This window comes from Crocodylus siamensis, chromosome 1 (genome assembly GCF_052110815.1).
Source record: "Crocodylus siamensis isolate JL-2025a chromosome 1, ASM5211081v1, whole genome shotgun sequence".
Taxonomy (NCBI): Eukaryota; Metazoa; Chordata; order Crocodylia; family Crocodylidae; genus Crocodylus; species Crocodylus siamensis.
In genome coordinates, this window is record NC_143395.1 from 208,479,541 (window position 1) to 208,493,836 (window position 14,296).

Genomic DNA, 14,296 nt, shown 5'->3' on the forward strand with positions numbered 1-14,296 from the left:
ACAAGACCCTCCTTTAGGAAGAAAGGTGCTTGTTCCCAGAATGCATCTGAGTTAACGGAAATTCCTCCCTTTTCAGGCAGTTTTTTGTCTTTGCTTTAAATACCCCCACTGTCTAGGTACTTATGTCATAATCATTGCTAACTGTACCACATGAACATACAAGGGTTATTGTTTCTCTCTCACCAGACTGATCTTCAAGTGCACCTTTTGTGGGAGAGCACGGTTTAAGTGGCCTTGCATTTCACTGTGAAAGGCAGCAAAGACTGGCAATCAGTTGTTCTCTTTGGCAGTAACCACTACTTGGAGGAAAACTAGAGACCTGGCAACCAAATGGCCTCTTTGACAGGGAGTCTATTTTGTTCTTACTCAATAATCATGCATCCTCCAGCCTCCTTCTGCCACTGAGGTCATGTTAGGGATCTCAAATACAAAGGATCTGCTTTTATGTTTCCATAATATCCCAGGTATACAGAGCTTCCCTGGATCTCACCTGTGCTGCTAGGGATTTGTTTGGAAATACTGCTGCCCCCAAACGAGCTGTGGGATTCAAGGGATGCATCTACATAAGACATTTTACTGCACATTAGATTAATCCAATCTAATTCACAGTAAAGTGTCACCATTTATATGTGTGCAGAAATTACTGCATAGATTAGTCTTATGTGCAGTGTTCTAGTACCTGTAGATATAAACCAGATGTGTAAATGCTGACTGAGGCACCTGGGGGCCACAGGGGGCAGGGAGAGCTCTCCTAGTTCAGCAGGATGTCGCTGCCTGCCAGCCAAATGGAAAATCGGAATAGACTGCAATCTCCATGTGGTTGGGAGGTAGCTGCCCAGCAACCAGAACAGCTCTCCCTGCTCTCAACAATTTCTCCAGGAAGCCTGTTCCAATGCTTGATCATCCTAATAGTCAGAAAGTTTCTCCTAATCTCCAACCTAAATTTCCCCTGTTGCAGGCTGAGGCCATTGCTGCCAGTCCTGTTCCCCACCACCACAAGGAAAAGCCCACCTCCACCTTCTATATAATCACCCTTCAGGTATTTGAAGCGGAGTGGATTTGATTTAAATCAAATCGATTTAAAGCATGATTTAAATTATGACTTAAATTGCTGGTCAGGAAGCCTCAATGTAATCATTTTTTCTACAAAAAGGACATTATTGTTGTTTGATATCCTTTATTAATTTAACTTCTTGAAATTTTACATGTTTATAGAGAGGTAAGGGCTTAGCTCTGTGTACACAAACTTGCAGAGACAAGACGACTGACAGGTAGGTAATCAGGTCTGTTATCTCTCATCTCCATATACTGCTGTTAACAAGGATGTTATCTCCGGAGACACAATCCACAGTTTAAGAACTGAAATTAAGCATCACAGAGATACTTAATGGGATCTTCTAGATTGTGCACTATCATTGGGTAAAGTGGTTTACTTTATTAGTTACTAATCTATAGAGCAGTGGTCTCCAAACTTTTATGAGCACACCCCCCCAATATATGTATATTTATATAAATATACATCTAAATGGAAGTTCTAATATTTTCTTCCCGCACCCCAATGAATCATCTTGCGCACCCCCTGGGGTGTGCGCACCCCACTTTGGAGACCATTGCTATAGAGGATCCTCTGGGAGCCTGTCGCAGAGCACTCGGGTGCCCTGCGCCTAAAAGCAGAAATGACTCAGGAGAGACCCCTAGTGGTGAGAAGGGGGAGGCTCAACTGCCAATCACGAGGGCAGCACAGGTGCTGGTTGCTAGGGGAACCAAGGGAATCAGCTGACAGAAAGTGGCAGGGCTTGGCCCCTTCTTAAGTCCAAGCATGACGCCAGGAGAGCAGCTCCCCTCCGGCGGCCAAGGATGGGGGAGCTCGGCCAGGGCAGAGAGAAAGGAGAAGATAGGCTGCAGGAGCATCCCCTGGTTGCGGCTATGAGTTGGAATATTTCCCCGGTAGGGATAGAACATGGTTTTGACCAGACGGTTTAGTTTACATTATAGCCCAGGGGCTTTGGGTTTTGTGTTTACTGTTTTACTGGACAATCGGGTGAGGCTATTAGGCGTTGGAGGAGGCCTCATAGGAGCTCCACGGTAGCGTGGGGACCCTGGCGCAATAGAGGGTGCAGCGTTTGGGGTTGCATTGACCCCAGTCCCAGAGTGAGAGGGGGCAGGGAGGGGCCCCAGAAGTAAAGAAGAGGGCCAAGGCATAGGGCAAACCATGTCAAGTACCATCTGCGAGGCTTGGGCTGCGGTGTAGGGGAGGAAAAGGAGCCGCAGATAGCGCCCCCTGACACCGGGCATATGCAGTGGGTAGCCTCCTGCTAATTACATCACTCAAGCAATTAAGATCAAGGCATGGCAGGCGAGTAAGCAGGCAGTTAGCCCAAGACAGGAAGGTGGAGCCACCAACAGAAAGGCTCCAGCGAGATGCACCTGTCACAGAGCCCCATAAGCTTGGGCCCCTAATATAGTCTATGGCTTGTGACCTATGTATAAAACTTTTCTAAAAAGGTTACGTGAATATATTCATAGATTCATAGACTGTAACACTGGAAGGTACCCCGGAAGATCATCAGGTCTAGCCCTCCTGCACCAGGCAGGAAAGATAACTGGGATCAGTTGGACACAGTCTGGATACCCTAACTGTGAAGAAGTTTTTCCTAACGTTCAGCCTAAAATGGTCTTGCAGGAGTCTGTGGCCATTACTCCTGGTTTTCCCAAAGGGTGCCCTGGTGAACAGCTGTTCACCAAGCCCTTAATGTATTTCCCTGATGTAGCAGTAAGCTTGTACCTAGTACCCTCTCAGCCTTCTCTTTTTTAGACTGAAATGTCCCAAGTCCCTCAGCCTTTCCTCATATGGCTTGCCATGCAAGTCTCTGATCATATGGGTGGCTCTTATCTGGACTCTCTCAAGCTTTGCCATAACCTTGTTAAAGTGTGGCACCCAGAACTGGATGCAGTACTATACCTGTGGTCTCACCGATGCTGTGTAGAACAGAAGAATCACTTCCTTGGTTTTGCTGGAGATGCTTCAATTGATGCATGCCAAAGTATTATATGCCCTGCTGGCTACAGTGTTGCCCTGCCAGCTCATATTCACACTGTGGTCTTTTATTACCCACAAGTCCCTTTCAGTCATGGTGCTGGTCAGTTTGGCACTGCCAAGCCTGTAGGTGTGCAGGGGATTTTTCATCCCCAGGTGGAATACTTTACATTTCTTGATGTTGAACTTCATCTAGTTCTGATCTGCTCACTCAACTTGCTACCCTGTCTAGGTCCACCCGTATCTGCAGCCTATCTTCAAGTGTGACCACGCTTCACCATAAATTGGTGTCATCCACAAACTTGGCCAGTGAGCTCTTTACCCCCACATCCAAATCATTGATAAAAATGTTGAAAAGAACTGGATCAAGCACCGACCCCTGAGGGACACCTCTGGCCATTTCTCACCAGGATGACACAGATCCATTCATGAGAACTCTCTGGGTCCTACCCTGCAGACAGCTTCCCACCCACCCGTCTTGCATTTAAGCCCACTATCCTCCAATTTTTTAATGAGATCATGGGATATCAGATCAAAGGCTCTTTGGAAGTCAAGGTATATAACGTCAACCTCCTCTCTCTTATCCAGGTGACAAGTTACCCAATCATAAAAGGAAATGAGGTTGGTAACACAAGACCTGGCCACAAAGAAGCCATGCTGGCTGCTGTTCAGCATCCTACCTTCTGCAAGTCTATGACACATAGACTCCTTAATGAATTTTTCCAGGATTTTCCCTGTGATAGAAGTTAGGCTAACTGGCCTATAGTCTCAAATAGTTTATAATTAGAAGTTATAATCCCCGTTCCAGGATGATATCTTTAAGCTTTAACATATCTTAAAATAAAATCGCTTGGTTGGAGGGCAACCAACAACAGGGCAGGCCCTATGAGGCGAGGCTGAGGGACCTGAACCTGTTCAGCCTCAGCAAATGGAGGCTGAGGGGGGACTTGCTGGCTGCCTACAAATTCATTAGAGGAGATCAGCAGCAAATAGGAAGGGTCCTATTCCCCCCAGCAGTACCTAGGGTGACAAGGAACAATGGCCAGAAGCTGCTGGAGAAAAGGTTCAGGTTAGAGATTAGGAGGCACTATTTCACTGTTAGGGTGGCTAGGATCTGGAACCAACTTCCTAGGGAAGTGGTCCTTGCTCCTACCTTGGATAAATTCAAAAAGAGGTTGGATGAACCCCTGTCTGGGGTCATGTGATACCAACATGTGCTTTGGCCAGCGGCAGGGGTTTAGACTAGATGATCTATTTAGTTCCCTTCTGACCCCAAACTAGTATGAAACTATGAAAACTATCTTCATGTAGATTAAAAAAAAAAACTTCAAAAAAATCAAAATGTATATTTAAATAAAAAAATCTGATTAAAATAAAAAATCTTAGTTTCTTTATTAAAAAAAAACATTGATTTGTATCCACCCTGATTTGAAGCCTGTTATCAAATACACCCCTCAATCTTTTCTTCTTCAGAGTAAATAACTTTAGCTCTTTCAGCCTTTCCTAAGAAGGCTTGTTTTCCAGACCCCTAATCATTTTTATTCGTAGGACTCTTTCCAACTGCCCACACCCATCTTGAAATGTGGGGGCCAAAACTGGACATAGTACTCCAGGTCTGGCCTGACCAGTTCTGAATAGAGATGGCGGAGATGGAACTGGGGCTAGCTTCCCAGATCAAGGACAAGAAGTCCTTTTTTAAATACCCAGGGGGCAAAAAGAAGGTTCCAGGTAATGTGGGGCCCCCGCAGGACACGCTAGGAAATTTGGTCGTCACACCAGATGACAAAGCTAACATCTTTAACGATTTCTTTGCCTCCATTTTCCTGAGCAGGGACCAGAACAGCCAACCCCCCCCCCCCCCCGGGCCACGCTTAGACCCCAGTTACGGAATTTCTGGAGGGACTGTCAGCTGCTCCATATGATATCCACTCCAGATTACTGAGGGAATTAGCTGCGGCCACTGCGGGAACCCGGGCATGGCTTTACGAGCACTCGTGGTACTCTGGTGTGGTGCCAGAGGACTGGAAGAGGGCAAATGTGGTTCCCATCTTCAAAAAGGGGAGGAAGGAGGACCCGGGAAACTATAGGCCAGTTAGTCTTACCTCAATCCTCGGCAAGCTTTTTCAGAGAATTATTCTGGCACATGTCCACGAGGGGCCAGTAGGGGAGATTATGCTTAGGGGCAACCAACACAGGATCATTAGAGGCAGGTCCTGTCAGACCAACCTGGTGGCCTTCTACGACCAGGTCACAAAATCCTTAGATCCAGGGGTAGCAGTGGATATAGTCTTTCTGGACTTTTGGAAGGCCTTTGACACTGTCTCTCACCCCGTTCTCATTAAGAAACCGAAGGACTGTGGTGTCGACACCTATACAGTCAATTGGGTCACCAACTGGCAGGAAGACTGCACCCAGCGAGTGGTGGTGGATGGGTCATTTTTGACCTGGAGGGATGTGGGCAGTGGGGTCTCCCAGGGCTCTGTCCTCGGGCCCACACTGTTCAACATCCATCAGTGTCTTGGATGAGGGGATAAAAAGAACCTTGTTTAAATTTGCTGATGACACTAAGATGTGGAGGGATGTGGGCAAGCTAGAAGGGAGAAATAGGCTGCAATCAGACCTAGACAGGTTACAGGGGTGGGCGGATGAGAATAGGAAGGGTTTCAACACTGACAAGTGCAAGGTGCTGCACCTGGGGAGGAAGACCAGCAACATACCTACAGGTTGGGGAACTCCCTTCTCATCAGTACAGAGGCAGAAAAGGATCTTGGAGTCATCACTGACTCCAAGACGAACATGGGCCGGCAGTGTGGGGATGCAGTCAGGAAGGCCAACCACACTTTGTCCTGTTTCCACAGATGCATCTCAAGCAGATCCAAGGAGGTGATCTTTCCCCTCTATGTGGCACTGAGCAGGCCGCAGCTGGAGTACTGTGTCCAGTTCTGGGTGCCGCACTTCAAGAGGGATGTGGACAACATGAAGAGGGTCCAGAGGAGGGCCACTCACATGATCGGGGGCAGCAGGGCAGGCCCTTCAAGGAGAGGCTACGAGATCTGAACCTATTCAGCTTCCACAAGAGAAGGCTGAGGAGGGATCTACTGGCCTGTTACAAACTAGTCAGAGGGGACCAGCAGGCATTCGGGGGAGTCCCTGTTCCCCCAAGCACTCCTAGGAGTGACTAGGAATAATGGTCACAAGCTGGCAGAGGATAGATTTAGACTAGATATCAGGAAGAGCTTCTTCACTGTCAGGGCAGCTAGGATCTGGAACCAACGTCCAAGAGAAGTGGTGCTGGCACCTACCCTGGGGGTCTTTGAGAGGAAGTTAGATGAACACCTTGCTGGGGTTGTTTGACCCCAGTACTCTTTCCTGCCTTGGCAGGGGGTCGGACTCAATGATCTGCTCAGGTCCCTTCAGATCCTACAAACTATGAAACTATGAATAGAGCCAGAAGAAGCACGTCTCTTGATTTGCAAGTGACAGTCCTATTGATACAACGTAATATGCTGTTGACCTTTTCTGCAACATGAAATAGTACTTTGTTAGTTCATATTCAGCTTATAGTTCACCATAACCCTACTTCTCTGAAGTACTACAGCCTAGGCAGTCATTCCCTAGTGTAGAAGTAATTGGCTTACTTGACTAGAAAAAACAGACAAAGACCAGACGTGCCGATACTGCTTAATTCAAATGTTCTGAGATAAGGAATCCTCATTCCTACATTCCTTGGGTTATCTTGATATCTTGCCCTGTGTATTCCTGCATGCCTTGGGATAGCCCTATACATAGATAGCTGTTTAAGTAAACCTTCTAAGTTTCTGTGTAATTTACTATTGTTTTTCTTTCTCCAGCGTGTATTTTTTATCTCTTTCTCTGTCTTTAGTATAAATACGCTTGTAAACTTAGAGAGTCTGAGAAAATCCTTTGAAACAGACAAGGGTGATTCCCCTTGCTGTATGGAATTTTCCCTGTGATCACAGTATAGCCCTAAATAAAGAAAAGCTGGCTCTGTCAGATCCGATTCAACCACAACGCGAAGTTTTATTTCTTCCACACTAGTCTGTATTTGTGCAAACAATTATTCCATCTCAAGTGCAGGACTTTGCACTTATCCTTGCTGAATCTCATCTGGTTGATGGTAGACCATTTTATGGTCTATCTAGGGCATTCTGGATCTTAGCCCTTCCCTCCAAAATGTCTATAACTCCACCCTCCCTGGTTTCATCTGAAATTCTGCCAAGCCAGCATTCAGCCCTACTACCCAGTCCATTTAATAGCTTTTCATAGATTTCATAGACATTAGGGTTGGAAGGGACCTCAGAAGATCATTGAGTCCAGCCCCCTGCCTGAAGGGCAGGAAGTCAGTTGGGGTCATAGGATCCCAGCAAGATAAGCATCCAATTTGCTCTTGAAGGTGTTCAATGTAGGTGCTTGAACCACCTCCGATGGCAGGCTGTTCCAGACCTTGGGGGCTTGGACAGTAAAGAAATCCTTCCTTATGTCCAGCCTGAAACAGTCTTACAATAGTTTATCACTGTTCGACCTCGTCATCCCTTGGGACACTTTGGTGAACAAACGTTCCCCCAGAAACTGGTGGTCACCCCTGATAAATTTATAGGTGGCCATCAGATCACCCCTGACCCTGTGCTTTTCCAGCCTAATGAGCCCCATGGCTCTCAGCCTGTCGTCGTAATGTCTGTTTTCCTGACCTCTGATCATGTGCATGGCTCTTCTCTGGACTCTCTCAAGTTTCTCCACATCCTTTTTGAATTGTACTCCAGCTGTGGCCTCACCAAGGCCAAGTACAAGGGGAGAATGATGACCCGGGATTTGCTTGAGAAGCATCTATGGATGCAAGCCAGCATTTTGGTCCCTTTACTAGCTGCAGCATCACATTGAAGGCTCATGTTCATCTTGTGGTCAATGATGACCCCCATGTCTCTTCCTTCCATAGTGCTAGCCAGCCGAGCCTATAAGGATGCTGCAGGTTTTTCCTCCCAAAGTGGAGAACCTTGCATTTTTCAGCATTAAACACCATCAGGTTCTCGTCCATCCATTTGCTGAGCCTGTCCAGGTCAGCCTGGATCACCCGCCTGTCTTCTGGTGTGGATGCTTTGCTCCAAAGTTTGGTGTCATCCGTGAACTTGGCCAGTCTGCTTCTCACTCCAATGTCCACATCGTTAATGAAGATGTTGAACAATATGGGTCCAAGGACAGAGCCTTGGGGAACTCCAGTTGTCACAGCGCAGCATGATGAGTGACTTCCATCAATTACCACCCTCTGGGTCTGACCACAGCACCAGTTCTCCAGCCAGCAAAACATGGTGGACCCAAGGCCACAATTGGCCAGTTTCGCCAAGAGGTGATCATGGGATACCAGACTGAAGGCTTTTTTGAAGTCAAGATATATGACATCAATCTCTTCTCCCTTGTCCAGGTGATAGGTCACCTAGTCGTAGAAGGAAATGAGATTGGTCAAGCAAGACCTACCCACAACAAACCCGTGCTGGCTATCCCTCAGGTTGTTGGCGTCAGCCAGTCCATTAAGGATGGCTTCTTTAATAAACTTTTCTAAGATCTCCCCAGGGATAGAAGTCAGGCTGATGGACCTATCTGTTAGCCAGATCCACTTTCCTCCCTTTCTTGAAGACAGGCACCACATTGGCCTTCTTCCAGTCTTCGGGCACTACACCAGAGCTCCAGGAGTTTTCAAAGTTCCGTGCCAGAGGCCGAGCTATGATGCTCGCCAGCTCGAGTACCCTGGGGTGTATACTGTTATGGCTGGCTGACTTGAAGGTATCCAGCCTCTCCTTCACAAGGTCGGTATTGAGAGAAGGCAGGGGATCTCCTTCACGTGGACCTCCCAGTCCCATAGCAGGCATGGGCATCCTATGGGACTGATGAAAGACTGACACAAAGTACCCATTAATGAAGATGTTAACCAGTACCAGACCAGGGCAGATGCCTGTGGAACCTCATTTAACAGCTGCTCCCAAATAGATACTGGGCACATCTACATGTGTTATTAATGTGCACAGAAAAATTCTGAACAATAAGCCTTCCTCAGGAACACATCAACACATGGACCCTGTTTGGAGCAGATTTGCTTTCAATATCTACTGCCTTCCTCCCATCCACAGAGACTGTCACCTTATTATGGATGGAAATCAGGTTGATCGTGCTTGACTTGCTCTTAGTGAATCCATGCTGGCTGTTCTTGAATCATCTTGTTCTCTTCTAGATGCTTCACAATAGACTTCTTGAGGACCTGCTTGATATTCTTTCTAGGAATCAAAGTTAGGATGACTGGTCTATATTTCCATGGATCCTCCCATCTGGCCAAGCTGACTTAAAAGTATTTAGGTTCTCTAAGTAGTCTCTAACCTATTCTGCCGTTACTGTTACCTGTATGCTCCATGTTTTTGAGGAACCCTGACACAGGACACAGACTGTCTGACTCACAAAGAATCGCCCCCCCCCACCTAAACAGAAACTGATTAATATGCAGTGAGAGACACACCTAAAACCCTCCAGATAAGGGTGACAAAAGTGCAACAACTGCTCTAGGTCTCATTTGCATCTGAGATGGGAACAGATGACCATTCATTTACATGAGAGATGGAGAACAGAAAACCTGAAGCAGAGACTGCAGTGAATTCTGGGATCGGCAAAGCAGGGGAGCACTGCATGATGGGGAAGCTGTGCTCCAAATGCTAATCAAGCCCCACACCCAGCTCAGCATTTATCAGACCAGTTCTAATCTGGATTTACAAAGGACTTTTCCTTCCCCCCCACACACACCTCTAAGCAAAAGTAAGTTTATTGGGCATCTCAGGCCGTACATTCCCCGGTCCCAATATGGGAGGGCTATATAAACTTAATTGGCTACAACTCGGTTGCCGCGTTAGGGAATGCTGAGGCAATAGACCGAGTCAGAGGGGGTATGGGCAACATTTGAACAATGGTACAGGGTTCATCACAGCATCCAGCCCGTTGGAGCCCTGTCCACAAGTGCTGTCATACTTTTCCCGAGATGACTGGTGGAAGTCCTCTCCACAACAGGATATGAACATTCCAATAATTGCCTTAAGTCTGTTAAAAGTCTATAGTAAGATCTGAAAAAGTCATGCTAAGCTGAGGCTTGTTCACAGCCAGTAAAAATCCAAAAACCCTGATGCTGCAATCTATTGTTTCTGAAGACACCAAGAGAGATCCCATCAAGTATATCTGCTATCCGTAGGAATGTCAAGCTGGCTCCCAAGTAGATGTTTCCTGAGTATCAGTCAAGTTCCTGAGATGTTCCACCCAGATAACCCCTTGTCAATAGAAAAGACAATTTGATTTACACTATTGTGAATGCTTGAAAGAAGCTGAACTGGGGGTATAAAAATCTATAAAAGAAGCAGCAATGTGTGTGCTGACACCACTCGCTTTCTTCTGGAGAGGCTGCAGGAGGAAGATCATCTCCCTTCAAGGATCGTGCTGAGAACTTTGACCTGTCAGCTTTGCAACCGGAGTGCCTTAGACTGGTGAGATCCCAGCTCTCTCTCTCTTTTCTCTTCTCTCTCTCTAAGCATAGATTTCTAAACTTGAACTGTATTAGTTAAGCTTGAGCTAAGTTTCCCCAAATACTTAGTGAAACCAGGGTATACTGTGACTGTTTGTGTTTGTTTTTCCTTTGCATGTCTATCACCACTAGTGTCAAAATATATTTAATCTACTTAGCAATAAATAACTTTTATAGTCAAACTGGTGGTACCTGGGTATATTTTGCCTTCTTTACTTCTCTTTCCCCACTTGCTCTGTAGCAACGCCCCTCTTACCTAAGCTAAAGATCCCTGTGAAGCCTAGAAATACTGTGGGGTCTGCTCATCAAGAGACTAAAAGATTGGGACGTGCTAAGTTCAAAACACATAAGGGTATCAGCTTGTACAGGCTGATTGACCCAGTTTGGCTCAGACGTGCCCTAATGAACTGAATGATGGCCCATGAGGGTGTCACCTGGACAACCCAGCCAGATTCAGAGGTATTCTGTTTAATTGTGTGCTTGTGTCTGACTGTGGTTATTGTTGAACACGAGTAACACAAGCAGCACATTGATAGAATTACCAAGACCCTAGCCCTAATAAATGAGCACACCCCAAAGTAGCGGGCAAATCTGGTAACATTACTGTATACTTTATGTCTCTTTCCCTATCTTTGCTGCTATCTGCACATCATAGGTAGGGACCTACCCAAATCATGACTGCATGGATTTTGCAGAAATCATTAAATGGAGTGATCTCTGTGAAATCCCTGGGGGTAAAAACTTACTAAAAATAAAATGCTGACTCCCCAGTGGAAGTCAGCAATCTGCCAAGCCATGCAGCCTGCCCAGGGAAGAAGACTGTAGGCACAAAGGCATGCAGGCAAGAGGGCTGCCCCCACCCCTCACCACTGATTGGCTGAGAGGGCTGCTTGTTGTGTGCTCCCACCCCTCTCCACCAATCAGTGATGAGGGGCAGGGCTGCATGATGGATAGCCCTCTCAGCCAATCAGTGGTGGGAGATGAGGCCACTGAGCTCCCTCAGCCAATAAGAGGCATGGGGGGAGGAGGCCTGGCCACCATAAATCCTTGACGGTAGCAGCTGGCCCTGCAATCTGTAGCATCCCCTGTACTGCTCTCCCCTCTGCTCTTTGAAGTATTGCTTGTCATTATAGCCATGAGGAAGAAGCCCACCATTAGGGAAACAAGGACCCATTCCATGGGCCCAAGAGACAGCAGAAGGTATAAATTTCCACACCTGGCAATCACATGAAGGCATCTGTTGCTACACATGAGAACCCCCTCGCCTATCCCTCCTGCTGTAATCCTCACATCACAGAGCTCTTTTTCAAAGCTGAGGATCTCCCACAGAGGCACCCACTCCCTATCTTCTCCCCTAATCACAACACTATCACACAAAACATGGAAAGAAGTCAGTCATCTCCACCACAGTGGCAGGCAGGGTGAGCACTAGCAGCCTGGTGGAGGGAAGGACATCAACTGTGTATCACTGGGGGCTTTTTTCTTAAAAAGGAACATCAGCAGCTAAAAAAACACACTCCGTTCCTTTCCCTGACACCCTTTTATAGCATTCAGTCTTAACAGCATAGTGGTTTTTCTTAATACCCATTTCATTTCCTCATCTGGTTTATTTTAAACACATCATGATCTGTAGGAATCTCTAAATACCGTAAATATAAACTATATTTATAGTTTATAAGTAAGTGTGTGTGTGTGTGTGTGTGTAAAATAGCAGTCTAAAACAAAAACAAAGTACACGGCTGTGGCTTTGTACAAATTTCTACACAGCCAAGGAGGGGCTAGGGAGATAACCCTCCTCCCCCATGTCTGGCATGCTGGCAGACAGAAAACATACAAATGGAGGGTACCTATAATCTTCCACTACACGTCGAGACCCACATTCAGCAGGCGAGGTTTGAAACAGACTGCTGCTGTTGACTTTCAGAGCATACTACAAGGCTCACTTTGGTTTTTTACAGCATCTTTCCATTGCCTTTTAGAACACTGGCCTAGTTAATGTGTTGAGTGTTGCTTTTCCTTGCATTAATAGTTGCTATGTAGAAGATGACTAGGCTGACTGAAATTTCTATTTGAACTTACAGTTTAAAATAATTTCAAAGCAGTCCCAGCCTGCATTCAGAATGTTTTGATTGCTTAAAATGGAAAGAAAGGAACACCAAAATCACCATCATCAGGGATTCTAGTTTTCTGTGATAAAACCCCCAAAATTTTCTGATAAAAACACATAAAAACCCACATTTATCTTTGGCAGGCCCCTCTACAATGCTGATTGGCCAAAGGGCCCTGGAGGCAGCCCTGACCTTTGCCCCTTATTGGCAGAGAGGGCTGCCATTCATGCAGCTCTGCCCCTCACTGCTTATTGGTCAAGAGGACTACAATTCATGTGACACCCTCCTTGCCCCCCCCACTGATTGGCCAAGAGGCACTAGGCTGCATGACAGGCAGCCCTCTTGGCCAATAAGTGGCAGAAGGAGGAGGGGTGGCCACAATCTTAGCTGCTTCCCTGTGTGCCAACAATTTCTCCCCCCCTGGCAGACTGCTGCAGCAACCATGAGAACTGGTGGCAAAAAGATTCACATTATGCTTGTCTGTTATTAAGCCATGTTCAGAAGAGGCTGACAAAGCTGAAGACATCAGTTGCACCAGAGAAGGTACCACCAGTCTTGACAGTTACAGGCTACAACATTTCTCCTCAGGTCAGACATGGCAATTCTCTTTCCTCTTCCTGGGGAATATTTATCCAGCAGTGAACCGACCAACAGTGCCCCTATTGTTTACAGATATGAGAACACACAGCAAGGCAATAAAGCCTACTGCCGGTCCTGACCCCTCCCAAGCTAGTCATATCTGATCGGGCCATGATGTTCAGCGATCCTTTGCCACTGCAGTCTCAGACCTATTGGTGGTAATGGAAAAGGCCATGTTGGGGGAGCCCTCATTTCCGATCCATGACGCCTTCATTCCTATCTGAACCTACAAGGATGATTCTTGTTTAACAAACTCAGATAATCCTTTGACCCAGAGTGTTTGTCACAAGACATCTTGTAAAAGGTCCTTGAGGAAACTGTCTTTAGTGCTTGGTGCTCAAGACAAAGACTTTTGGAGAGAAGTTGTAGAAGAGTGCTATTCAAGGCAGGCTCAGCAATGGCTGTGACTACAGAATCATAGAGATGTAGGGTTGAATAGGACCCCATAGGCCATTCAGTCCAATCTCTGCCTGAGGCAAGATTATCCCTACCCAAACCATCCTATACAAATCCACTGTCTAACCACTTAGCAAAGCTACATAGTCATCCTTGACACAACACAAGACATAAGACCCTAACCCGCTACAGGTAAGGCAGGGAGACCACAATAACTAATGTTCTGCTGCCGTAAAAGTTGTTAAAATATGCTCAAGAGACCTCAGGAAGAGGGCCATGCCCACTTTTCTCTTTTACAGAGAAAAGGCAGAAACCCCCACAGCTCACATCAATCTGACCACGGGGTAAAATTCCTTCCTGACCCCAAATATGGGTTCAAGACCCTCAAAACCAGGAACCTCTGGGTTTAAGTACCATTAGGAGCACTGGCACACCTAATACCCACCCTTGGCTGCAGCCAACAGCCATGCTTCTTTAAAATCCCTGACACATTTAGCAGCAGGTGGAGAAAAAAACCTCCCTCCCAACCCCATGTGGCAAACATTAAAG

The 14,296-nt window shown here is 46.5% G+C and overlaps 1 protein-coding gene across 1 annotated transcript in view; it reads right to left on the bottom strand.

Moving 5' to 3' along the window:
• TTBK1 (tau tubulin kinase 1) overlaps nucleotides 1-14,296 on the bottom strand; it is a 366,739-nt gene that overhangs the window by 195,237 nt on the left and 157,206 nt on the right. The window lies entirely within an intron of this gene.